Consider the following 27966-nt stretch of genomic DNA (forward strand, 5'->3'; position numbering starts at 1 on the left):
CCTTTTCTCTCTCTCATGGCTTGCACTGAGCCAAGCTGCTCTGTCTCCCATCTTATCTAGCTTTCTGTCCAGATCTGGTGCCCCAGGTCCTTCCTGTCTCTTGGGCTGGCTGAAGGATGGTGGACCATCCAGGAAGGGACAGCCCAAGCCTCTGCCTTGAGTCCCATTCAACTCCACCCTCCCTGAGGACGTTAGGGAGGAGCCCCGCTGATGATGAGGCAGCATTCTGATTGGCCTTGATGCATCTTTCCTAAGGCTCCCTGGAACATGTCGTGGGCAATGGGATGGCTGAGCTAAGGCAAGATTTGAGAGGTCTCCAATCCACTGTGAGTTTTGTTTGTAATTTAAAAGATGGATTAACTAATATCTGTGTGTCTATGTGCATGCCACAGTACATATTTGGAGATCAGAGGACCAATTGTAGGACTCAGTTCTCTCCTTTCACCTTGTGGGTCCTGGCCACTGAACTTAGGTTGTCAAGCTTGGCAGCAATAACCTTTATCTGGCTAGCCCCTTTTTGCATTTTTTAATATTTACTTTGCATTTTAAAGTTGTACTTTTCAGTCCAGGGGAGGAAAGAAGGAAATTTGGTTTAATACGATTCAATAGCTGGTGCTGGTTCAAACTTTGAGAATCTAACATTGGGCAGTTCATTTCAGACAGATTTAGGCACAGCACAATTTGGAAAGAAGATCTTGGTGATAATTAAATGAATCCCATGTGAACAACAAAGCTTAAGGTATGATTACACCAAAACTCTTGTAAAGTACCAGAGAAATCTTCTGTGAGATAGGTTCTATAGATTAACTAAGAAGCAGGCTCAAGGTAAGCAATGCTCCTGGAGGGTTTGGGGGAGTGGGTGTGGCCTGGCCATACAGATATTGCAGAGGTCACCAGGCTATTAAGTACATCCAATCTGGGCAGAAAATGGGTTATATAGCTCTCCCTTTGAAGGAACAATCCTGCATGTTTAATGTTCCTGGTTCCCCTAGTGCTTATCCGTGAGCACAAGGATGCACATGCCTCCTACACAGTACAATGTAAGTGTTATTTGAATAATTTTAGTGTGTTGATTATGGAATAAGACAAGAAAAAAATTCTGTATTCATTACAAATACTTCCCCCTTCCTAAAACAGTTTTCATCCAACGTTAGCTGAACTCATCAAAAGGGAGTGAATACAGAGACAAACTTTATAGCACTTCCATGTGATTGACTATTATATGACCATGAAAAGGTTCTTTTTAGTGATTGGCAGACAACTGTAATCATTGGAAAGGTAAGGTGCAGAACACATACCAGTACACTACAGCTAGGGAGGACATAGTCATGATACTTCCAAGATGATGTATCCTTCCAAAGCTATCCTAAAAACTGGATTGATTGACTGATACTATTGGCTTTAAGGCTGGTTCAGATCTCATTCCCTTCTTGTGTCCCTGGATCGACACCCTGGTGACTGTGGTATTTTCAGAGAATCCCACCGTACTGGATGACATAAATAATTTAGAAATTATTTAAACTACATTGAAGGGCATACACAGCTGTGTGCAAATTTCACACCGGGATGGATGGAGAGCCTGCGTCTCTGTTTCCTCCACAGCACGGAGATGCCTCAGAGGCTTTGTCTTTGGAAAACAATTAAACCTTTTTCATTATAATGACTGGACAGAACAGTTCCAATATTTGGATGAAAATCTCTTACACAGCACATGTACTATGCCCGTAAACTCTATCTGTACAGTAAACTCAGTGGTGGTGAGTTAACCCTCACATCAGGAACCCACCCTCACTGCAGTCTCTTCAGGTCTTTGCTCCCTCTATTCCCACAGGCACCACTGTCCTGAATTCTGGAATAGTTCAAATGGCTTTTTGTGGTTGTTGCTGTTTTTTAAGACTGGGTCTCTCTATGTAGCTCTGGCTGTCCTGGAACTTGCCATGTATACCGGGTTTCCCTCAAAATCAGAGATCTGCTTGCCTTTGCCTCCTAAGTGCTGGGATTAAAGGCATTCACCACCATGCCTAGCCTAGTTCAAGTTTAAAAATTGCATTTAATTAATTAATTAGTTAATTTATTAATTTAGCGTGTATGCATATGCACACAAGCCAGTGGCATGTGTGTGTGTGGAGGCCCGAGGACACCCTGTAGATTTCTGCTGTTTCCTTCCACCAAGTGGATTCTGGGATTGAAATCAGGTTCTCAGGCTTTGTGGCAAGCAATTTTACCTTCTGGCCCCCAGATATTTTTAGTGGTAGAAACATCTGCACAATGCCTTTAACGTATCAAAGCTGAAGTTTAATCAGCTTCCTCATCTTACTGGGTGGCACAAAGACTATAGTGTTGTGAGTAACTCCAAAGAACACATGGACTCTTAAAGCTGCATGGGAAACTTGCCCAAATCATGCAGCACCAAGCCTTACTGTTCTTGGATTTTTAAGCACAACAACCACATTTTGGGTTGACAAACTTCAGTTAGCAAGAGCAGTTAGCAAGAAGCAGAACTACAGAGGCTGAAAGGCAAGGCTAGTACTTTTAGAGACTTTCTCAGCTGCGTCCTGAGACCACTGGCTTAGTCCTTGCTACTGTGGTGGCAGGTAGCCTAGGTCTCTGCTCCTGTTTTGGCAGACCTTGCTGCCTGTGTGCTGGATCCAGGTCTCAATGGCTTCCATCGTGGTCTCAGTTGTGCTAAGGTCTGGGAGCCTGTTACAGCAGAGCACTTCCGTCATGGTCTCAGTTGTGCTAAGGTCTGGGAGCCTGTTACAGCAGAGCACTTCCGTCATGGTCTCAGTTGTGCTAAGGTCTGGGAGCCTGTTACAGCAGAACACTTCCGTCATGGTCTCAGTTGTGCTAAGGTCTGGGAGCCTGTTACAGCAGAGCACTTCCGTGCCATCTCACCAGACCCTCACTCGTGTGTGTAACTGTCATGTATTCATCCTATCTCCTTCCCGCACTTTCTGAGGCCTAGTCATGCATTAGGGAATTAACTTTGCTAAGCGACACAAACTGCAAAGATTTCCCTGAGTTTGTTTTTGTTTCATCTTCATTTGGCTGTTTTTCCTAGGCAAGGTGAGAACCATCACTAACCACAAAAAATGGCGGTATGGGCCTAATCTTCACCGGTTCTTGACTTTGCGTTGAGGATGTGTCACTTTCTTAATCATGCACTCAAAGACCATAGAGTTATCATGCCAAGAGGTCCAAGTGGCCTCAGGTTCCATCTCCCTTCCTACCTGGGCCACAGAATCTCTGCCTATCCCATGGTGTCTCCTGCTGTTTCTGGGAGTCCCCATAGTTGTTCATTCATGTTGGTATACACGGCTCCACACTGCTGGTTTCTGCAACCTTGAACCTCTCCTCCACAGTGCTCCCGAGTCATTCTGTCACCTCTGGTCCTTAAGGGACCCCCATGAGATGGCTGGGCATCTCTTTGCTCCGTATTACCTCCAAAGCCTTCACATCTCCAGATTGCATCCAGTAGGCGCATAAGCAGTGTTTTGGGGCTCAAGGTGTGAAGGAGTGAAGAGTTGCTAGGTTCAGGAATGCTGGGGTGGGGCTAGCTGCTACTCTACTGTAATCTGTACACCTTGGGGTGGGGTGCCTCTGTGAGAGGAAGCAGGAAGAGAGGCCAGGTTGGACCCCTTGAGCCTTGCCGTGTCTGACCAGGACACAGCACAGAGCAGAACCACCCTAACCCTGCCATGTCCCAGCTGCCCTGGCCTCCAAGTCTGCAGCTCTAGGAGGATCACTTTAGTCCCTTGGGAGAAGTCCCTGTCGCCACTGGGAGGTCTCTAGGGTAATTGTGCCTGCATCTTAATGTTACCAAGCCTGGAGCTTTCAGCAGACTGCTTTTCAGGCTAGCTGCTACAGAGCTCTGGGGTAGCTTCAAGCTCACCCATATCCAGTGTGCAGCTCATTAGAGTCATGTTTTCATGCACCCCCTGCAGTCACATCTCTATCCTTGTTTTTCGTTCCTTTTTTTCTTTGCTCCCACATTTAATTTATGCAATCTCGTTATATATGTGTATCCTCATAGGCACCTTAAATCCTTTCCAGCAGTGCTGGGTACGAATCATAAATACCAGTTCTATCTTCATCCGGAGTCTGGAGGTGGCTGCATCTCGGTGACAGCCAATCTTGTTAACCCTTACCTGGTCAGGCAGGAGTGTGTGGACTGCCTAGAACAGGGTTCTGGGGTCTTGGATTTTTCTTTACAAACCCAGAGGCAAGCTGTGAGAAAGGGGCCATGGAGAAAAGCTAAGGGTCTAGGTTTGCGCTCCCCACTCAGTGTGTGTGCGTGTGTGTGTGTGTGTGTGTGTGTGTGTGTGTGTGTGTGTGGTGGAGGCTGAGATCTGATGGAGGGGTGGAACCCTCTGGGGTTAGGGTCCAGTGTCATGGCATCCTAGAGCCTCATGGGGGAGAGTCTTTTCAGAGCCCAGCTGCCTGGTTACTTGAGAAGAACCTGTCCCCACCCATTTGAGATGAAGGTCTTGCTGGCCTTGGTTGGAGTTGCAGAAGGATTCCAAAGGCTAGTGAGCATGTGAACCACTTGATGGCTAGCTGCTGGCTAAGCAGGGGAGGAAGAGAAGCTGTGGTGGGGTTAGGTGTCCACAGGATTCAGGTTAGGGGATGGGTATGGGATGGGGTTAAGGGTCTCTAGATTGGCTGTGAGAGACACTGAAAGCAGCAAGGAGCTGGGAAGGCTACTGCCACTTAGAAAGGTCGCCATGTGCCGACATAGCCCTTCTTGAAAGCTTTGGTGGGAGAATTTGGGTGGGGTGACCCTTTTGCAGTTGATAAAAGGGCAAGTACTCTGGCTTGTGGACTTTGAGTTTTCTGTAGCCATTTCCTCTTCTCTTTGGGACGGTGCTCCTGTGACTTTGGGCACCTGCCTCCCTCCTGCCTCTATCCTCACACCTCAGGGTCTCAGGAGGGCTCCACCCACCCACATCTGGCCACATCTATGTGCTTACTTGTTCATCAAGTTGGCTCAATTGGACTGAATCCAAGGACTCATGTGGGAATGTTCTGGAAGAAATGCCTTCTGTCTTGTGAGCCTGAAGCAAGAAGAGGAAGACCTGGAGGGAGCAGAAAGCCACATTGCCACCAAGAGTAATCGAAAGGGAAATCATCCAGACAGACAAGAGAAAAAGGATCGGAAAGCACATCTGAGGTGCTTTCTGAGCTCTTCAGCTGTCCTGAAGAGGACTTACTGATTTATATAATCCAAATCTTCAGCCAGAATGTGAGCTTCAGGGAAGCCTATATCAAGCAGGTCAGTGGCTCCAAGGCCACCCCCAGATCCCTTCTGTCTCTCCACTTTTCAATGGTGCTTGAAGCATCCAGAGCCCAGATCTCTTGGTAGCAGAGTGGCTGCCAGTAGCCATGACAGTCACACTTTTCTTCATCGACTAAGAACTTTTTCCTTATGAAATTTAGGTAGAATTAGAAGCATCCTTCCTGCAAGGTCTCGGCAGATATCTTGTTAGGTCTCATTGGCCCAACTTAAGACTTGTGCCTACCTGGAGTGATCCCCATGACTGTGATTCCCCAGGGCTGAGGAGCTGAGGCTCCTGGATGGAGAAGCTCCCACAGGGAGCAACTCAAACCTGGAATCTTGGGGGGACTGGTTAGAAATGGGAGTATATTTGATGGGGAAGTGACCAGTGACCAAGGACCTCAGTTGGCCTTGGTGTGATGAACTCAGAGAAGCCCTGGCTTCCTATGGAACCAAAGTGACCTTTCACTGAGGCCTCCGCTGACTTCCTCCCCCATGTGGAACCTTGGGGTAGAAGTGTCAGCAGACTTGGGGTCTTTGGTGCTTCTCACCTCTGCTTAGAACCTTGGGTCTACAGACACAGAGGGAGTGGGGGACACTACCAGGTTGGAGGTCAGTTTCAGGACCATTGGAATGAGGCTCATCAGCAGGGTTGGAATGGCAATGAGGGAGCTTATTGTGACTCTACGTATTTCCCTTCTTCGAGTATCTGTTTGGACAAGAGCTGTGTGGTCTGGAGGTGGGAAATTTATACTCAGTGTCCCTGGTCACTTTGTATTGACTCTGCAAACGAACCCCAATCCTTTGGAACACACACACTACTGAGCAATCACACAACTGAATTCTGATCAAATATGGAGGAGTCACATCACGAGGCCTCAGGGTCTTGTTTTCTTAAGACAGACTGTCATGTAGCCCAGGCTAGCCTTGAGCTCCTGATGCCCCTGCATCCACATCCTGAGTGCTGGGATGACTGGCATGCACTGCCCCATGCCTGGTTTTACGTGGTGCTGCCCTCAGGGCTTTATGTATATTAAGTAAGCCCTCTGCCCACTGAACCACACCCCCAGCCCACATAGCTTGTTTTGATGAGGAGGAAATTCATAGCCACAGCTTAATGGATGTGGATCTAAATGGAACGCATCAGTTCAAGGTCCCACGGGTGTCATTGTGCTGCAGTTGCTGTGGTCCATGGAAGTGGGGCTGAGACTGGATGGCCCTTCTGCGTCTGGAGTCAGAATGCCAGGATAGGGTTGCTTCTAGGGAGGCAGGATGCTGAGTTCTGCACACATGAGCTGAGTTTGACAGGAGTCTCTTGCCTGAGTCTGGACTGCAGGCATGTGGACAACCTGGAGTGAGCCTGAGTGGGGGAGGGTAGTCCTGAACACAGGGTCACATGTGGGGCTTCCCTGCCTTCACTCTGGGATAAGGGTGGGGCTGCAATTCCATCGTTGCTTCCTCCCCAAGGGCTTTGCAAATGAACACAGGCTTGCATCCCTGTTAGCCACCATGTCCCTTTCATGGGCCCTAGGATGCACACTCTGCCGTTGGTGTGGGCTCTGGCTTCTGTTGGAGTTATTTCCTTATTAACCTCTTCCCTCTTCTTCTGGAAGCTTCTGGGATCTCAGGGCCCCAGATTCAGTCTCCTCTGTCAGGCATAGTCTCTTTCTGTCAGTCTCCTTCTGTCAGGAGGGAAGCCTGGGTGGAGATGAAGTCCCTGCTCCCTTGAAGTTGAGCTTTCCTGGGTGGGGCACAGACGAACTGTGTGTCAGAGATGCTTGGGAGAGAGGAGAAGCTTTGAGCTGTGCAGTAAGGAGGGGAGGAAGTGGGGTCTGAGAGTTGTCTTGGATGGTTCAGCAGGTAAGCGCTCTCCTTGGCCATGACAGCCTGAGTTTATTCTCTGTGACTGCATGGTAGGAGGAGAGAGCCAGCTCACACAAGTCCTCCGACCACCACATGTACTGTGGCATGCACATGTGAACACACACATGCATAATACACACAATAAATAAATCTAATAGTCCCTTAAAAAGTTGTCTTTGTCATGGTTTAGTTGATAAGCAGCAAAGTTCACGGATTTTAAAGCTTGTGAGTTGGTGAAATTCCACAGACACATAGTCACGGGACCATGGCCCCAATCAAGATAGACAACATTCTCATCATTCTAGAAAGTTCCTTCTGCCTCTTAGTTCTTCCCTTGGCTCCTGCCCTTTGGCTCCAGGCTTTGCTGACCTCCTTGGTCTCTGAATATTAGTTTGGCCTATGTTAAAATGGTATTGTGTCTGCCTTTTTTCTGTCATCAAAATGGTTTTGAAAATTCAGATCTGTGTCCACAGCCTTTTCTATTGTTAAGCAGCGTTCTGTTTTGTGAGTTATTTTGTGATAATGTGTATGACTCATTGTGATTCTAGTTTTGGCTAGAAGTTACAAATATTTATTATTATTATTATTATCATCATCATCATCATCATCATCTTAAGCTCCTCAGATATCCTGGTGTAGTTAGCGGGAGAGCTGGCATGAACCAGGTTCAGACTGTCAACCAGCTATCAGCTGCCATTTTCATAGAGTGTAGCACTTGCCTAGGTACAAGGAAACAAAGGAACTGTCTACAGCCAGGTTATTTATTATTCTTCTTAATTACGTGTGTGTGTGTGTGTGTGTGTGTGTGTGTAGGAGTACACACATGTGTGTGCCTGTGCCTGTGGAGGCCAGAGGCATCAGATCCCCTGGAGCTGGAGTTATAGGTAGTTGTGAGCCACCTGAGAATCAGACTTAGGTACTCTTTCTTCTAGAGTGGCCAGGTGCTCTTAACAATGGAGAGATCCCTCCAGCCCAGCAGTAGACATTTTTACAAAACAGCCTTTTTGTGAATATGCTTGCCTTGGTAATGACCTAGGAATAGGAATATTTATTCATAGGATAAATGTATTTTTAAAAAATGTACTTTAAAGTTTTATTACATTGCATTTATTGTGTGTGTGTGTGTATACCCAGTGATGACATGTCAATGTATTACATTGCATTTATTGTGTGTGTGTACACTCAGTGATGACATGTCAATGTATTACATTGCATTTATTGTGTGTGTGTATACCCAGTGATGACATGCCAGTGGAGGCATAGGGCAAGAGTTGGTTCTCTCCCTCCACTAGATGGGTCCTTGACCCACTGAGCCGTCTTACCAGCCCAGATAAATGTATTTTGATTAGATAAATGCTGATCATTTGTGCAGTGATCTTGTGTTTCTTGCTATCATCAGCCACACCAGTTTCCCTGCCTCCAAGTTCTCCTCGGTGCTGATGTTGCCAGTCATTTTAATTTTAGCCAGTTTACATGGTGTGAGGCACTACTTCTTGTGGTTTTCATTTCCACAGCTTTAAACGCTGGAGTGGAGTGTCCTGAGGTGACACTTGATGGACTGTGTTGATGAGCTCTTAGGAGTTGAGTGGGACTCACTGCGCACTTTTCTCTTGAAGTCACATGAGGAGGTTTGCAGCCACCTACAACTTCAGCATGTGAATGCAAGTGCCCTCAGAGGCCACAGAGGGCCTGGGTCATCGATGCTTGTAGGGGGGCAGGGGGGCTCGGCACACCCCTAAGTTCTGTTGCAGTGAGAAGCTGAGACCTGCAGGAATGGGGCTGGGAGCAGTTATCCCACAATGCCTATGGACAATTAGACCCCTAGAGTCCTAATTTCACAAGCATACCGTGGTGATTTGAATGGCCCCACAGGCTCATATGTTTGAATGCTTGGCCCCTAGTTAGTGAAATGTTGTGTTTAAGATGTGCTACATTTATTAAATGGGACCTACTGAAACTGAGAAGCTTCTGTAAAGCAAAGGACACAGTCAGCAAGACAAAAAGGCAGCCCACAGAATGGGAAAAAATATTCACTAATCCCACATCTGACAGAGGGTTGATCTCCAAAATTTACAAAGAACTCAAGAAGCAAGTCTCCAAAACACCAAAGGACCCTATTAAAAAGTGGACTGCAGAACTAAATAGAGAGTTTTCAATAGAGGAGTCTAAAATGGCTGAGAGGCACTTGAGAAAGTGCTCAACATCCTTAGCCATCTGGGAAATGCAAATCAAAACAACTCTGAGATACCATCTCACTCCTGTCAGAATGGCTAAAATCAAAAACACCAATGACAATTTATGCTGGAGAGGATGTGGTGAAAGGGGGACACTCCTCCATTGCTGGTGGGAGTGCCAACTGGTTCAGCCACTTTGGAAATCAGTATGGAGATTCCTCAGAAAAATGGGAATAAACCTACCACAAGACCCAGCAACTCCACTCTTAGGCATATATCCAAAAGATGCCCATTCATACAACAAAGATGTCTGTTCCACTATGTTCATAGCAGCTTTATTTGTAATTGCCAGAACTTGGAAGCAACCTAGATGTCCCTCACCTGAAGAGTGGATAGAGAAAATGTGGTACATCTACACAATGGAGTACTATTCAGCAGAAAAAAATAATGGAATCATGAGATTCGCAGGCAAATGGATGACACTAGAAGAAACCATCCTGAGTGAGGTAACCCAGTCACAAAAAGAGAAACATGGCATGTACTCTCTCATGTATGGATTTTAGACATAGATCTGGGGAGTGCCAGCCTTCAATCCTATGGCCAGAGAGTCTGGGAAACAGAAACTTTATTTAGTGGCTGATCGAAGAAGAGGCAGACTCCCTTGGTTAAGTACTGAGCTGAACTCAAGAAAGCCAGTAACAGAGAGGGAGGACTGATGATCAAAGGGATTAAGACTGGGCTGGTTTAACCCCCAGAAACAGCTGACCAGACAAAGGTTAACTCTTGAATCCCAGGCATCAGCCTGGGAAGCCAGCATGGGACTGATCAAGACCCCCTGAATCTGGGTGTCAGTGAGGAGGCCTAGGGAATCTATTGAGCCTTGGGCAGCAGATCAGTACCCATCCCAAGTATACACACGGACTTTGGACTCCCATAGAACAATGTGAGATGCACTCTCACCCTGAACTCTTGGGGAAGGGTCTAGGCCCTGCCCTATATGAAATGACAGACTATGCACACCCCCATGGAGGGCCTCACCCTCCCTGGGGAAATGAGGGGATAACGGGGGGGGGGAGGGGGAGGGAGGAAGGGAGGGAATGGGAGAGGGACCTGGAACTGACTTGTGAAGCAACCTGGTTTCTTATCCAAATTTAAACTGGAAAATAAAATTTAAAAAAAAAAGACAGAGAGTCATGCATGAATATCCTCCCACAGAGTTTTGCTACACCAATTCCCCAACATAAAATAATGTTCCTCTTAATATCACATCATGTCTTAAATGTGGACACTCATTACAAAGATGGAAAGTCTGCTCTTCAGCCTCTCTTAAGGCTCCTTGATGAATTGTAATCACAGTTCGTAAAAAAAAAAAAGATGTGCTACATTCATTTATGCTGTGTGTCATTTGTTCCATGCTGCAAAGATGTGTTGCATTCTTTAATGTTGCATTTGTTTAGCTCTGTGAAGCTGTGTTACTTTGAAAACACCTGACTGGTCTAATAAAGAGCTGAATGATCAATAGCTGGGCAGGACAAAGAGGAATATGAGGGGCTGACACGCAGAGAGAAGAGGAGGAGAAATCCAGGCTCCAGAGAAGAGGGAGGAAAAGAGGAGGGAGGACTCCAGGGGCCAGCCACCAAGTCACACAGTCAGCCATGGAGTAAGAAGGAAAGAAAGGAATAGAGAATAGAGAAAGGTAAAAGCCCAGAGACAAAAGGTAGATGGCATAATTTAAGCTAAGAAAGGCTGGCTAGAAACAAGCCAAGCTGAGGTCAGGCATTCATAAGTAAGAATAAGTCTCCATGTATTTATTTGGGAGCTGCATGGCCGCCCCCCCCCCCAAGAGTTAAAACAATCAACTACAATGGAATGGTTTGGAAAGAGTTAGGAGGTGGGGTTTATTGGAAGATGTGCGTCACTGGGGCTGGGCTTTGAGATTTGAAAAGTCATGCCATTCTAGTTAGCCAGCTGGCTCTCTGCCTCATGACTGAGGTTCAGATGTAGGCTCTCAGTCAACTACTCCGTGCCATGCTTGCCTTCTTGCTGCCATTCTCCCATAATGATAGTCATGGACTCACCCTCCGAAAATATAAGCAAGCTACCAATTAAATGCTTCTTTTATAAGTTGCCTTGGTCATGATGTTTTGTCATGGCGATAGAAAATGAACTAAGATGCACACCAAACATTTGAGAGTTGGCTTTGACAGGCAGGAGAACCAGAGGGTGTGAAACAACAGACAACCAACAGACTAAGGCAGGGCTCTCCAAGGATGGAGATTTGCACTCTTAGAACTCAGTTCCCTATGTCCAGAGCCCAATGTGATTGACTAGAGAAAAGGGAATGGATGAGGTGAGGCTCCCAGCAGGTAGGTGGTCAGGGAAGGGGAAAGCATTCTGGGAAAAGCAGCAGATACTGGGTGTGCAGTCCTGTGGCAGTGTGTTTGCCCAGTGCTTTATTTACTTATGTGTTTTTAGGGACAGAGTCTCTTATAGCAGAGACTGCCCTTCAACTTTCTATATAGATGAGGATGGTCCTGAACTCCTGATCCTGCTTCCTGCTTCCAACTTCTGAGTGCTGGGACGACAGGGGTTTACCACCACACCTTGCTTATGTGCTACTTGGTATCAGCCAAGAGATTTATACATGCTTCGCCCTACCAATTGAGAAACACCCCTCCCCCGCCCCGCCCTGATCTCTCCTACTTAAAAAGTGTGTGCTTAGAGTTGGAGGCTCCCTGCTGCTGGACGTTCAGGTGGAGGCTAGATGCAGAGCTGAGGGTGTGAGGGGAGCTGTGGTGGCTGGGAACTACACAAGCTGTGTGCACTTAGGCCTGGAGGTCTCTGTTGTGGAATAATCTTTTTCTACATTGTGAAGATGTGTCTTTGCCAAAGAGCCTTCTGATTGGTTTAATAAAAAGCTAAACCGCCAATAGCTAGGCAGGAGGTATAGCAGGGACTTCTGGACAGAGAGAGCTATGGAAAGAAGAAAGGAGGAGTTGCCAGAGGATGCAGAGGGAACAGTCCTACAGGAGGAGAGGTAAAAGCCATGAGTCACAGGGCAACAGGTAGACAAATAGAAATAGGTTAATTTAAGTTATAAGAACTAAGCCGGGCGATGGTGGCGCACGCCTTTAATCCCAGCACTCAGGAGGCAGAGGCAGGCGGATCTCTGTGAGTTCAAGGCCGGGCTGGACTGATAGCCTCCGAAACAATATAGAGAAACCCTGTCTCGTAAAACCCCCCCCCAAAAAAAGTTATAAGAACTAGTGGGGCAAGCCTAAGCTATTAGTTGAGCTTCCATAATTAATAATAAGTCTCCATGTCATTTTTTTTTGTGAGCTGGTGGTCCAAAAAATAATCTGCCTTCAGGATTCCTCTAATGGAGCCTCCAAGACACAGCTCATGAGAAGCAGGATGGCTGACTTTCTCCTGACCCTTGTGCCAATCTGCTGTCCTCCACTGATGTCTCCAGTAGACTTCCTAGTCTTTCTTGGCTCCATCAGTAAGGTACAAGATGAAGCAGTGTAAACAGAGTTTGAGCATCTGCATCTCAGGACTTTTTTGTTTGTTTGTTTTTGTTTTGTGTTTTCTTTTAAAAACACAGGCATTCCTTCTATAGCCTAGGCTATCCTGGAACTCGCTTTGTAGCCCAGGCTGAGATCATATTCACAGTCTTCCTGACTCAGCCTCCCCAGTGGCAATTTCAGGCTCTGGGCCATTTGCTGTCAAGGTGGGGCCAAGGGTTCAGTAACTAGGAAATGTCCTGTCCCTTGCTCCCTAGGTTGAGAGGGCCACCTTCGGTTGGGCTTGAGCCTCTCTGCTGCCTACGCTCCTGGAGGCCACACCTTTGGGTCTCAGGGTCATTTTTGCAAGTTACTGTGGAAAAGTGGTGCTAGGGGATGACTTTGGGGTCTGCTATCACTTTTTTTTTGGTTTTTACGAGACAGGGTTTCTCTGTATTGTTTTGGATGCTGTCGGTCCAGCTCAGCCTTGAACTCACAGAGATCCGCCTGCCTCTGCCTCCCGAGTGCTGGGATTAAAGGTGTGCGCCACCAACGCCTGGCTGCTATCACTTTTAATAACCTAGGTTGACTATCCCCATCAGACAGGCTTGGCACCAAAATGCTTTAGATTTTGTTTTTGTATTTATATTAGAAAAAATTTGATCCTGATCTTGGAACATTTGCTTAGATGAAGGGAGATAAGAAGATACCTCAGAGAGATCCTAGTTGACATACAAAACACATGTAGGTTTCATAACTCTCACACATGTAGCCTGCGGGCCACTCTGCATATTTGTTATGTACTTGTGTTTGGCTGTATGATATCAGGTGTGGAATTTTCCACTTGTGCCATCCTTCTTTAGATTTTTGGAGCATTCAGTCTTCAGGTTAGGAATGCTGGCCACATAGTCACAAGTGGGAATCATGCCTCCTTGTATGTCCCTTCATGCCATTGCCTCTGGTACCCACAGTAGTTGAGGCACAAATGCCCCCATTTTTCAGATGATGGGAAGGAGCCTCAGGTCAGAAGTGGCCTGGGAAGGTCACAGACACCAAGAAGCAGCAGTCACACCAGATGCCAAGTTCCTGCTGGTTCTGTCACCAATAGTTCACCCATGCCAGCTGCCAGGCACAAGGCCTGATGGGAAGGCTGTCAGATTGCCAGGGTCCTGGGAGGATGAGGAGGTTGAGATGGGAGTTGCGTCTAGGACCTGCTCGGCTCAGCTTTTCTAATTGCTGGGAGCTGGCCAGCCCAGAGGACAAACTGGTTACTGCAGACCTGGCGGAGCGTCCTGTTCCTTTGGGTGTTGGTTTTTTTCCTTTGCAATAGAAACAACCTCACTCCTTCAGGCAAAGCTGGGCCAGCTTCTTCTGGTCACCCGCATCATCGCAGCTGGTTTTGGGAAACTGACCCAGCTTGGACCACCAGGGAGTATGGTACTGTCACTTCATCAGCGTCTGGCCCTGCCTCTGGTGGTGACTTCAGGCAGGCCACAGCCAAGCCCTGGGTTGTGGGCAGGGGTCCGGGACTGGCTTCCTGTGCCTGTGTAACCTGCCAGGGCCAGCTGTAGTCTCTCCCTTTGCCTTCGGCCACCAAGGGAATAATGCTCAGCTATTTATGTCAACCTGACTTAGGCTGTTTCCTGTCACATGCTGGAACCGGGATGACTCTGCAGAGCCTAGCTTTGGCCACTTGTCCTGCTTGCCTTGTGTTCCCTTTCCAGGCCCATCTTGGTTCCAATCAGCCCAAAGAAAACCAATCTGAGTGGGGAGGAGGAAAGAGAAATGAACTTTAAGAATGGCCACCCTGAGCCGGGCGGCAGAGGCAGGCAGATCTTTGTGAGTTCGAGGCTGAGCTGGAACGACAGCCTCCAAAACAATACAGAAAAACCCTGTCTCATAAAACCAAAAAAAAAAAAAAAAAAAAAAAAAAAAAAAAAAAGAATGGCCACCCTGTCCTGAACAGTCTCAGGCTAGGATCCTTCTCTTGGGGTGGGGGCAGGAGTGTCAGGTGTATGCTCTCGCTATCCTATTGTCAAGCCTCCCACTTGTTCTCTGGTGCTCACTTAGGGTGTCCCACTCCTTGACTGCCCGGAGAAAGAAGACCCAGGATTTTAGTCTCATTTCAAATACTGTGATTAAAATACTCTGACAAAAAGCAGCGTAGGGCCTGATGGATATATCTACAGAGCAACTCGGCACCGAAGGCTCAGGGAACATCGTGGAAGAGGCTAGAAAGACTGTAAAGAGACAGAGGAACAGGGATTTGCTATAGATTGTATCCCCTAGGAGTAACAGAAGCTAAACCCATAAAGTCTCACCACCATGACTGTCCAAATGTGAGCAGAATGAACAAGGACAATAGATAAGTCAAGGTGTGGGGGCAGGGAAGCCCACGAGGTCTCAACCCTAGGTAAAGAACCATAGGCAACTAAGTCGAGAGCACACTGATTGGTTGCCCAATGCCAAATGGTCATCCTTGAAAACATACATACAGACTGACCACGCTGTATTTAGGAATATATCCTTGCATGTATATGTGTGTGTGTATGAACGTGTATATATACATACTTGTAACAACAATTAATGGGAAAAGAGGGCATTTGAATTTGAAAGACAGCAAGAAGTTGCAGTATATGGGAAGGCTTGGAGGGATAAAACAGAAGGAAGATATGTTGTGATTATATTATAACCTCAAAAATAGAAGAGATAATTAGACAATTAAGAGGCACAAGCACAAATAGTTGTAAACCAATCACATGTTTTCTGATCTCAAGCTAAACATTTTTAGGTTGTTTCCCAGAGCTGTTATCCAATGTGAACAAGTGACCTCAGTTATTCTTATATTCAGACAACGATGACTGATAAAAAGATATCTTTGGAAGAAAAGAGCTACTGGAGGCAGGAGGGAGGGTTCGATTCTGCTCACAATTTAAGGTTATAGCCCATCATTGCAGGGACGTCAGGGCAGCAGGGACTTGAAGCAGAGTCCCATCACGTCCACAGTCAAGAGCAGAGACAAGCACACGAACGCCTAGAGCCCACGTGGCTTTCTCTGCCTTTACACAGTCTGGGCTCAAAACAGGAAATGGTATTGGCCACTTTTCAGGCTGGCTCTTCCCACATACGTTAAAGCAATCCAGACAACCCCACAGACGCGTTCACAGGACAACCTGACGTACAGTCCCTCACGGAGACTCTTCCTAAGTGCTTCCAGCTTGTGTCAAGATGACGACTGAACTAACATCATATCCAGCAACTGTCGTAGGCCAGTGAGTCTAGCAAGGGTACAGAAGGGAACACAGGCTTGGCTGGGAAGAGAATCGACAACACATATCTGAGTTCTGCCTCTTTTACTTCTGAGACTTTCAAAAGCTTGAGCCAGTCAACCTGGAGCCTTTCTGGATGAGGCAAAAGCCTGCAGAACAGGATGTGGGGAAAGGAGGGAGCTGAACGAAGGCCGTGAGCAAGAGGAGGGAACCCAAAGGATTGCTGGTCACAGTGGAGTTAGAAGACTACGTCTGCAGGGACAAGAGAGAGAAGGCAGGGTTCACCAAGTAATGAAATACACTGCCATGTTAGATAGTTGGTCCCAAGGCGAACAGGGACATTACAAAGCAAATTCAAGTGTACCGTGAGCCTGCGAAGCCTGAGTATATGTGAACACATGGATGTGTCCAGCTGGAGGCCTAGCCCCTCCCCCTCCTTTCCCCCATCTTAGTCCACTTCATGTTACTACAACAAAGTTCCAGAAACAACACTGTCTGGTCCATACATCCAGTCACTGGAGGCCCAGATAACTCATCACTGCCATTCCACACAGCACAGCAGACAAGGGCTAAGGGAACGGACTACACGCAACAGGAAGGCTTCTAAGTTCCTTTAGCAAGTTTTCTTTCTCAGAAATTAATCCAGTCACTAGACACCTCCACTGATCCTTCCTCAGAGGGATGCCCTGTCAGGACCTAGTTATTCCCGTTAAAATACTTATTTTCATTTATAATTATGTGCATTCACGCATGTAAGTAAGGTGTCTATGGATATGAGAAGAGGGTGTCAGATCGCCTGGAGCTGGAGCTGCAGGTGGTTGAGAGCTCTCTGAAGGGGGTGCTGGGACTTGAACTCAGGTCCTCTGCAGGAGCATACGTGCTCTTAAGCTGAGCCCTCTCACCAGTCCCTGTTTTTCTTTTGAAGTTTCTATCACTTCAGTCTGCTGCACTGGAGACCACGCTTCCAGCATGGGGGCCAGCACCCAGCTTTCATTCTTGCTTACATCTCTTTCTGCCTCCCTGGGTTGGGTGTGGGGACGGGTACGAGGGCCTGAGGTCCCAGTGTCTTCCATGGTGTTCTGCACAGAGCACCTCAGCTGTAAATGTCTGTGAGGCCAATCCCCCATCGATCTGTTGGGTAAGTGCAACACAGAGGGAAGCATGTGGGTCTGAATAGTAAAGGAAAGGGGGAAGTCAATGAAAAGCGGACCAGGGAAGTACGTGGGCTTTGCATTGTGGGGCCAGTCCAGGCAGGAACAGTAAGGATTGGCCTCGTGTACCAGCTCAACCTTCCAGTAATTTCCCATCACTCTTCTCTTGTTCAGTTGTTTCCTGTGTGCAGACTGTCCTGTTCTGGTTTTAAAATTCTTCTTCCAGATCACACCCAGCGCTGGAGAGATGGCTCAGGGGTTAAGTGCACAGACTGCCAGCGCAGGGGATCAGAGCTTAGTTCCCAGCATCTGGGTCAAGTGGCTCACAGCTACCTGTCAGCTCCAGCTCCAGAGGATCTATCGCCCTCTTCTGGCCACCCAGTGTACCTGCACTCATATGTACATAACCCTGTCCAAAACACATGACAAAAATTTAAAAGAAAAAACTTTTAATAAATTATTATTTTATTTTATGTGTATGGGTGTTTGGCCTGCATGTATGTCTGTGCACCATGTACATGTGTGTCTGCTATCCTTGGGGGTGGGTAGGAGAGGGTGTTGAACTCCCTTGGGCTGGAATAACAGATGGTTATGAATCACCATGTGAGTGTTGGGAATTGGACTGGGGTCCTTTCCAAAAGCAGTAAGTGCTCTTAATCATTGAGCCATCTCTCCAGATTCCAAAAAAACATCTTTAAAAGCTCATGTGTGAAATCACCACCTCTGTGGAGCCGTCACCAGCTGGGGGCAATTCCTCTTCTCTAGAGTTAAGCAGGAAAAGTACCTTTGCACAGTGTTCCCACAGTGCATTGGGTGATAGATGTGTCCTTCCCTCCTGGAGTTCCTCTGAGGCAGGGCCATTGCTAAGACTTCTTGGAGTTACTCAGCCCATTCACTGAGTCTGGTAGAAGTTTTGCTATTTTGAGCTCAAGGTATCCTGGGAGTTTGTCCTGCCCCAAGGGTTTAGTGGATTTGACTTTTTTTGTTGTTGTTGGAAGATTGAAGACACATGGCTCATAAAAGCAGGTTCTGGCTGACGCCGGTTCAGAGCACTCTGCGTGGCACTAGATGAGTACGTGTTAAAGGAAAGAATTACTTTCCCACAGTTGAAACCCTTTTGATCCATTAAATTGGACAAGCTGGAAGCCAAGGGCTACTTGTGTGGGTTTCACTTTCTTCCTCTCCCCTTCAAACATCAAAGACGTATCCTTCACATCCTTCACTTAAGACGGTGGTCAAGACTCGTTCAGTCGTGTTTAGCTGGTAGGCACCAACTCTCTGCTCTGATATGGGTGCTAAATGCTGGGGGAAGCAGGGAACTGTGGGAGGAGAGAGCCAGGGAGAACAGATGTGAGTTCAGGGCATCCACCTGAAGACCAAGGGACCTGGGCTAGACACAGGAGGCTAGCATCAGCTGCCGGCTGAAGCTGTAGCTCACTGCATATGCCTCATGCTTCAAAGCTCAGGGTTTCCCGGACCAAGGGTTTTAGTCTAAGCTCTGCCCTTACTGGCAATAGCAGCCTCTGTTCATGGGATGATCCCAAAGCCGTGCCGAGTGCTCCGGGCTTGCATCAGGGCCTGGTGCCATTTGGGATGGTGACCATATGAAGAGAGAGGTAGGCACAGCCAGATAGGACCAGAGCTGTAGACCAAGCACACTTGGACCCGTTGGCTCTCTGCATCCCTATCCCTGTGCCCACCCCATGCCCACCCTTGCCCAGGAGTGCTGGGACAGCCTGATGAAGGCAATGCATGTGGCCTGAGTAAAGGGGGGTTGTCTCTGGGTGTATGCTGGAACTCATGTTTCAGCGAACACTCTGAAGGGGCCCCAAAGAAGGAGTTGAGAGAAGAGCAGAAAGAGACCTGGAGGCTGGGTGGTGGTGGCACCCAGCACTTGGGAGGCAGAGGCAGGCGAATCTCAGTGAGTTCAAGGCCAGCCTGTCTATACAGAGAAAGTGCTAGGACAGCCTCCAAAGCCACAGAGAAACCCTGTTTCGAAAAAACAAAACAAAACAAAACAACAACAACAACAATAAAAAGAGGCCTGAAATTCCAGGACTTTCTCCAGCCAGGCCCAATGTCCACCACTGGTGCGGTAGGAGGTACAGCCAAGACTCTCCCTGCCGTGGGAGCTGTGTACAGCCTGGGCTCCAGTCCCTGGTTCTGCCCACAGCACTGACCACATCCACTCCCAGGCCTGGCTTGCTCTCCTTCCCTCCCCAGAATCCACCCCAAGCTCACATCTGGGTTCCCAACACTTCTCTGGGAGGCCCTGCATCCACGCATCCTTTCAGGCCATACTGCTGCCTGCAAGGGGCCTTTGGGGACCCTGGCCTTCCCAAGATAGGTACCTGGCGTGGCTTTCACTGACAAACATTTTTCTTTTCTTTTTTACAGATGGAAGCGCTAATTAAGACATTTGAATGTCTTCCATACTCCTAATTCTTTGTTCTTTTCCTTTATGTAACAGACAACCCTGCCTAGCTCATTACCAGCTGGTCGAGTAAACATCGAGAGACTATAAGGATATTTTACTTTAATTGCCTGAGCCTCAGGATTATGGAATCAAGATGGAAGGGGAGGGCTTTGAAACAAGGCGAGTGTGTATGTGTGTGTGTGTGTGTGTGTGTGTGTGTGTGTGCGCGCGCGCGTGTTCATGAGTGTGTGTGCACTTCCCAAGAAGTGCTGGCTGTGAAGACTGTGCGGGAGCTTCTGACCCTGACTGGGAAAAATCTGGAGGAGGCCAAGTCTCTGTCCGGTTGAGGAGAGGGCAGGTTCCAAGCCAATCAATCAAACACATTTCTCCTTAATAAATGTAGCAACTGGCATGAAAATATGTCTTATTTTTGAAAATGCATGAATCAGTCTGGCAAGGGGCCCAAGAGGCGAGAGCAGTCTGAGCTGTCAGTCATGCAATGTCTCCATGCTGGGATCCAGGCTTAACTCTCCAGGGAACACAGCTTTCCAGAACAGGGTTCCAGAGCCAGCATCCACAGGAGCTCAAGGAGTGGGTGGGGAGTCAGAGTGCAGGGCCTGGATAGGGTCACAAATGGGGAGGAGCTACGGATGGCAGCCACAGTAGACGTGGCATTGGCTCAGCCCACAGTGTGGCCACACCAGGGTGATGCCTGCAAGTGTTTCCACAAAGCTGACGGCCGATTGGTAGTGTGGTCCCTATGCTCGGGGGTCTGCCCCGTAAATGTACCTGTGGTTTTCAGCTTTCTTCTTCACACAGACTGGAGTGGGTGTGTGGGAGCCCAGCAAGGAGGTGGAGTGGCTTCCTGGTAGGATACGCCCAGGTCTGACCAGGGCACTGCCTGCCCAGTGAATGTCGGAAGTGCATGCTTGGGCAAGGCTGTCCTTTCGCACACAGGTATCAGCAGGGCTCTGTAAGGCACTGACCCCTCCACACAGCTCTTTGTGTTCTTAATCTGTTTAAAGACAAGGTCTCTTGCAGCAGTGTGTAAAGGAACCTGCTGCTGACCTAATGGCCTGAGTGTGATCCCCAGGACCCATACGACAGGAGAGAACTGACTCTCGGAACTCCTGGACGCAGTGCTCTTCGTGCCTCAGCCTCTGAAGCAGTGGTGCCGGTGCACGCCACAAAACCTGGTTTGATGTGCGGTTCTGAAAGCGACTCCACCAGGGCTGTCACTGTGGCAGCAGCAGCAGTGCTGTTTCCCCTTCTTCCAGCCACCGGGATTCCCTAGAGAGACCCCAGTCTCTTCGCACATGCTTCCACTTGGGAGGTGGAGGTGGGAAGGTCAGGAGTTCAAGGTCATCCATGTAATACCATCCTGGATTTCACGAGAGTCTGTCTCAAAAAAGTCAAAAACAAACACAAAACCATCAGCTGAATATAGCATAAATGTGAATTCCCTACTATTAACCCACAGTGGGTATGCACTTATAGTGACTCATTAGGGGTGAAGCATCTCTCTGATAAGGAAACACCAGCTCATTATGGAGGCTAGGCTGATTCTGGTGGCTCTAATGAGCTGTGAAAACCACCCAGGAGCTAAGCTAGCAGAGGGAGTGTCTTTGAATGCCCAGAGGAGCATTTGCTGCCCAAGTTTGAAGCCGGAAGGGAGCTAACCAATGGGGGTGTATTAGGGTCTCCAGAGGAACAACCCACGGAATAAATACACACACGTTGGAGAGTTTATTAAGTCAGCTGATGTTAAAACGGCAACAAGAGACGGATTACATCTGAGAGACTGAGAGTCAGGTGGCTGTTACGTCCATGGGGCTGGGAGCTTCAGCATTCCCAGACTGGCGCTGAAAACCTGGAGGCTTCCTGGAGAGTCGCTGGTCCATAGTCCACGATGGAAGACTGGAGATGCTGTTTCTTTCTGATAGCAGTGAAGGAAGCAGCAGCAGCAGCAGCAGCAGCAGCAGCAACACCAGGGTAAATGAACTTGGAGGTAAGAGGAAAGGCCAGGCCGGCAAAGGGAGGGAGATCTTTGGTCTGCTGTGCCCCACCCCCTTTTAAATCTGGGCAGCTGCTAGAACCCTGCATGCATTCCTTGGCTCGCAGCCACAGCAGGCTCCTTCTCTTCGATGCCCTTTGCCCTCCCAGCACACCGGGACTCAGCTCTCTGCCTTGTTCTTTCTACTCTGTTGTTTTCCACTTTCTCAGCCTCCTTCTCTGCCTCCACCTTCAAGCAGTTGTTCTGTGGAGCCTGGTCCTCAGCTCTCATCCCTTCTCAAACTCCAGTCATCGCTGGCTGGTGACCATGACTCTACAACTCTTGCCTCTAGCATTGGACTTGTCCACTCAGCATCAACTGACCCAAAGGTTAATCCATGCTTGCTCCCCAAGTTCCCTGAAAGAGAACCCTCCTGGCTCCCATCACTGAGTCCAACATCCAGGACACAATGTGCACCACCACCGAAAGCTCCTGGGAGGGGCTTTGTTGAGGCACAGGGTAGAGCAGACTCACCTTGGGGTGAGTCTGCCAGGGGTGCCTCTGCCTGGTTCCTGCAATCAGCACCGGTGTAGGTCAAGGGTGTTTTCTGGTGGTGGGGATGCAGAATGATGCCAGGGCAGGAAAACTGCTTCAAAGGATCTGGACTTCCTTATAAGCAAATGAGGAATTCAGATTTGGAAGTGCCACCTTCCCCTTTGATGCTGTGTTCTTCTTTCTTTCTTTGAAGGGTGTGTGTGTGCGTGCATGTGCAAGCATGTGAGTGTGCATGTGCATGCGTGCGTGCGTGCATGCGTGCGTGTGTGTGCGTGCGTGTGTGTGTGTGTGTGTGTGTGTGTGTGTGTGTGTGCTGGCCAGAGGTCACCACCAGGTTTTTTCATTAATCCACTTCTACCTTAGTTTTGAGAAAGGTCTCTCACTGAAGCCAGAGTTCACTGGTACGCTAGACCAGCTTTCCAGCAAAATGCAGGGGTTCTCAAGTCTTCTCTCACCATCCCTGCCAGCACCTGGGTTACGGATGTGTGTGACTCTGCCCTGCCTTTACGTGGGTGCTGGGCGTCTGAACTCTTGCTTGTGCAGCAAGCACTTAACTGACTGTGGTGGCCATTCTTGGTTTCAACTTAACTACATCTGGAGTTAACTAAAACCCAAGTGTCTGGGCACACCTGTGAGGGATTTGTTTTCTTAATTTAATCACTTGAAGTGGGAAGACCTACTTTTAATCTGGATCTTTCGAGGTGGAAAGATCCACCTTTAGTCTGGGTCACTCCGTCTGCTGACAGCCTGTGTAGAGGACATGGAAGAAGGAAGCTTGCTCTCTTTGCCTGCTTGCTGTCACTCTCACTGGCAAGTCCATTCCTTCACTGGCATTAGAGTCTACTTATTTGGGACTCCAGCATATACTGAAGGCCAGCTATGACACCCAGCCTCATAGATTGAACAACTACTGGATTCTTGGACTTTCTATTGGTAGGCAGCCATTGTTGGATTGTTGGGCTAGCTGGACCACTGTATATATATGTATGTAAATATACATATACATATATTCTCTATATATTCAATATATTCATTCTATAAGTTTTGTTCCCCTAGAGAACCCTGACTAATACAACTCCCCAGTAGGATTTTTTATGTATAAAGGTGAGGGTTTTTTTGAGGGGGGAGGGCATAACAGTTTCATTTAATTGGGGCTCAAATTTATCTTCCCTGTCACCAAAATCTATTCCAAGATCTATTACTGTCCAGCCAAGGTATTTTAGGTATTTCATCTTTGAAATTATCTTTTCATAAGCACATGGCCTTTTCCCATTTAATTTTTTTACTGAGATGTAATTTACATAACTTAACATTTACCCCTTAAAAGAAAGTCAGCCCATATTCCTTAGTATTTCCAGGATGCAATGAATGTCCCACCGCTGTCTGATTCTCAGAGCTTCATCTCTGAGATGATTTTTCTAACATTTCAGCAGGTGAAAACTCCTCCTTCATTACAGTGGAGTAATGCTCTGGGTGTAGGCATGTACCATGCTGCTTATCTGTTCCTTGGTTGATGGAGGTCTGGAGGGTTTCCATCTGTTTGGTGATGATTCACAATGCATAGGTTTTCATGGAGACATGTTTTCAATTTTCTTTGGCATTGCTGTGGTCTGGTTATGGCTTGTCCTCACCAAAACTTATCTGGAAAATTTGATTGGTGTTGTAAAGGTGTTGGGAGATGGGATTTTAAAGAAAGATTTATCCTCATGGATAGATTACTATATTTCTCTCCAAGACTGCATTAGCTTTCTAATAATCTTTCTTTATAAACAATCTTCCTTTATAAATCATCAAGTCTCAAGTATTCTGTTATAGAAAAAGGAAATAGCGTAAGACAGGACTACAGGCATTGAACAGCAATGCAACCAGCATTCAAATTTCTGTTTCTTAACAACTTACCTCCCCCTTCCTCCTCCCTCTCCTCTCTCTCATCTCTTTCTTTTTCTCTTCATCTCTTTTTCTTCCCTTGTCATTTCAATGTCATCTCTTTTTCCAGGTATGTGTGCTAGGGGTTAAACCCAGGGTCTCACCTGTTGCTGGGCAGGGACACTACCACTGATATTCTAGTCCTATTTTTACTGTTTTTGAGACAAGCTCTAAGTTACTCAGGTTGGCCTTGAACTCGCTCAACATCTCAAGTAGGTCTTGAGCCTGAGATTCTCCTGCCTCAGCCTTCAGAGCAGCAGAAGTTAAAGATCTGCACTGCCAGTCACTGGCATGGTGATTAATACTGGTTTTTAAGTTTAAACAATTTAACTCTATTATTATTTTATGTATATTTGTGCTTTGTCTGCATGTATGTCTGTGACCCTCATGCATATCTGGTGCTCACAGAGGCCAGAAGAGGGTATTGGATTCCTTGGAACTGTTGTTGAAGGTGGCTTGTGACTTGTCAAGTGGGTGCTGGGAACCAAACTTAGGACCCCTGGAAGAGCAGCCAGAGCTCCTAACCTCTGAACCATCTCTTCAGCTCAAGATAATGAACATTTTTAATGTTCTTATGGTTCATTTGTGTATCCTCTTATAGATTTAGTTTCTGCATTTCTTTTTTATTTGTTAACTGGTTTTTGAGTGAGGTGGGCATTAAATCCCTTTTCTCTACGTAGATGTCCTTGACCAAGCACCACTTTTTGGAAAGCGCTGGAGTGGCTCATGTGGCGGGATGCTTTTTGACTACACAGAGATGTCCACATCCTACATCGGGAACCTTGACGGGAAGGGTGGATACAGAATCACGGTGCCAACCTCTTGACACAGCACTGCAGTAATATCCTGGATTGCCCAGGCCAGTCCAGTATATAAAAAGGTTTTTAAATGTGGAAAAGGAGGCAGAACAGAGCTTCAGAGTGAAGTATATGCTGAGAATTTGTTTTACTGTTGCTGACTTTGGAAATGAGGATGGACCCAGAACCATAGAACATAGGAGGTCTTTAGAAGTTGGAAAGCACAAGGAAACAGATCATCTCCATGGTTTTGAGAAAATAATGGAGCTCTGGTGATGTCTTGATTTTTTTCCTGGTTATACGCTTCTGGGCTTCTGAAATACAGAACTGTAAGACAATATATTTGTATTCTTTTTAATTACCACACTGGGCTATATAATTTGTTATAAAAGCCATTGAAACCCTTCCAAGACTCCAGATGCCCACTACACACCTTTCTTGTTGCCAAGATACCTAGAGCAAGCAACAAAAGGAAGGAAGGGTATTTTGGCTGATGGTTTGAGGGTCCAGTCCATAATGGCAGGGGAGGCATGGCAGCAGGAGCTTGAAGCAGCTGGTCTTGTTGTTTCTATAGCCAGGAAACAGAAAGATGGATGTTAGTGCTCAGCTCAAATTCTTTCTCCTCTTAACTCTGTTCTGGATCTCAGCACCTGTGAACAGGGGGTTCTCAGCGGGTTTTCCCTCTTCCGTTAAACATTGTGGAAGCACCATAAAGATTCCCAGAGGTGTGTTTCCACCAGGATTCTAAAACCCTTCAAGTTGACCATGAAGATTAACCAGAAATATTGTCTAATCCCCTTTTCTTGAATGGACAACAGAGCACTCACTTCTGTGTTTATAGGCTGTTATATGGAAGGAAGTTTTGAAAATTTATTAAGTCTTCATGAGTGGAGTTTGGGTTAGTCAAAAGAAGAACCACTGGATGTGGTGGCACAGGCCCTTAATCCCAGTACTCGGGAAGAAGAGGCTGGAAGATCTCTTGAGGCCAGCCATAGTGAATTCCAGGACACTAAGGTCTATGTAAAGAGACTCTGGTTCAAAAAAATCAAAGCCAAAACCAAGAAAAGAAAGGAAAGAAGGAAGGAAGGAAGGAAGGAAGGAAGGAAGGAAGGAAGAAGAAGAGGAACAATAACACAACAACCATCCTCCATTAGTCTCCTCCTAAAAGATATCATAGGAATTCACAGGGAGAGTCTCCTGTTGACTTGAACTAAGTTCTTCAATTCTACAACCAATCGGAACATTTTGGGAAGCAGAGTCCGGGTTCCATATGAGGATGTAGGCTGGTAGAGAGCTTGCTCTTCACTGTTTGGGATCTTAAGCAATGAACCAGGCATTTAACACCACGTCTTCTGACCTACAGAAATATATGAGATATGTAATTATGTATGCCATAATGAATCAATGTCACCTTAAGTAATGGAATTTGTTATGTGACAATAAAAAAGAATGCGTTTTCTCTACTGAATCATTTTGGCACCTTGTATGAAATCAGCTGAATGTATGTTCTTGGTCCTGTTTCAGAGTGCTATTCTGTCCCATTGATCTATAGACCTAACTTCTTTCCCCAAATTATCATTTGAATCTTACCAGAGATTTTTAGTGTGTCTTAAAAGTTAGATCCTAGGAATCCTGTAACTGTGTTATACTTTTCTAGAATTATGCATCTTTATATTAATTTTCTCCCTTGAAATCAGCCGCCCTGTCAAAAGTCTACTGACTCAAAGACCATTATGCTACCAAAATGCCACGTTGTGGTACCATGTAGGGGAGGTGATGTTCCAGACACCAGACCTTCCAGCCTGACATCAGTGAGTGGGAGCCACCCAGCTGAGGTCAGTAACTTAGTAACAACAGGATGGGAAGTGTTATTTTAAGTTGCTAAGTTCAGAGGTTGGTTATGAAGCAATAGATTGGTGAAAAATACCGCTATTTAATTTTTCTAGTTTTCTTTGTGTCACTTTTGATGAATTGTATGGCTACTTGTCTAAATTGCTGAATTTATTATTTTAAGTTTTGGGGTGAAATTTCATGATTATCTTTTTAATATCTTTTTACAGTCTGTAGCAATGCTTCTTTTCCACTTCAGATATTCTGAGTATATACATATACATATATATTAGAATATGTATGTATAGAGTATATATATTAGAGTATACATAGTTACATATATAGTATATAGAATATATATAGTTTATAATGTTGTATAGAGTAAATATATCCAACTTTTATTGGTCAATTATCAGTTAAATAAAAATTTAATGTATCTTGTAGTTTGTGCTGTTTTCCTTGTTTAGTCTTATTAGGGTTTTAAAAATTTTGTTCATCTTTTGAATGATTAATCTTTTGGTTTTATTCTTTTTCTGTGTCTGTGTTTGTTTGAATAAGGATGGCCTGACATAGTCCATCTTTAAATATTTTATAAAAATGTACAAAATATACATCATATTTTAGTGCACTATTTGAAAGTATTAGAAGGACTGTTAAGTGTGACCTTTTTGAGGAAGTGTGTTACTGGGGGAGTGTGTCACTGGGGGAATGTGTCACTGGGGGTGTGTGTCACTGGGGGTGGGCTTTGAGGTTTCAAGAGCCATGCCCAGCCTAGAGTCTCTCTCTCACTCTGCTTATGATCAGGATGTTGTTTTCAGTTACTGCTTGCTCCAGTGCCTACCTGCACGCCACCATGCTCCCCACCATGATGATAATGGACTAAGCCTCTGAAACTGTAAGCAAGCCCCTAATTAAATGCTTTCTTTCATAGGAGTTGCCGTGGTCATGGTGTCTCTTTACAGCAATAGAATAGTGACTAGGACAGTGTCATTTGACTGTTTTTATATCTCATTCATCTGGGCTTGTCATTATTTCTCTCCTTGCTTCTTTTTTTTTTTTTTGATGACTAATGCAGGCATGACAACTAATATTTGCTTTTTCTTTTACTCTTTTTTTAAACTTTATTTCTTTTTTTTAAAGATTTATTTATTTATTATGTATACAGTGTTCTGTCTGCATGTATTTCTGTAGGTCAGAAGAGGGCACCAGATCTC

This window comes from Mesocricetus auratus, unplaced genomic scaffold (genome assembly GCF_017639785.1).
Source record: "Mesocricetus auratus isolate SY011 unplaced genomic scaffold, BCM_Maur_2.0 Super-Scaffold_100007, whole genome shotgun sequence".
Classification (NCBI taxonomy): domain Eukaryota; kingdom Metazoa; phylum Chordata; class Mammalia; order Rodentia; family Cricetidae; genus Mesocricetus; species Mesocricetus auratus.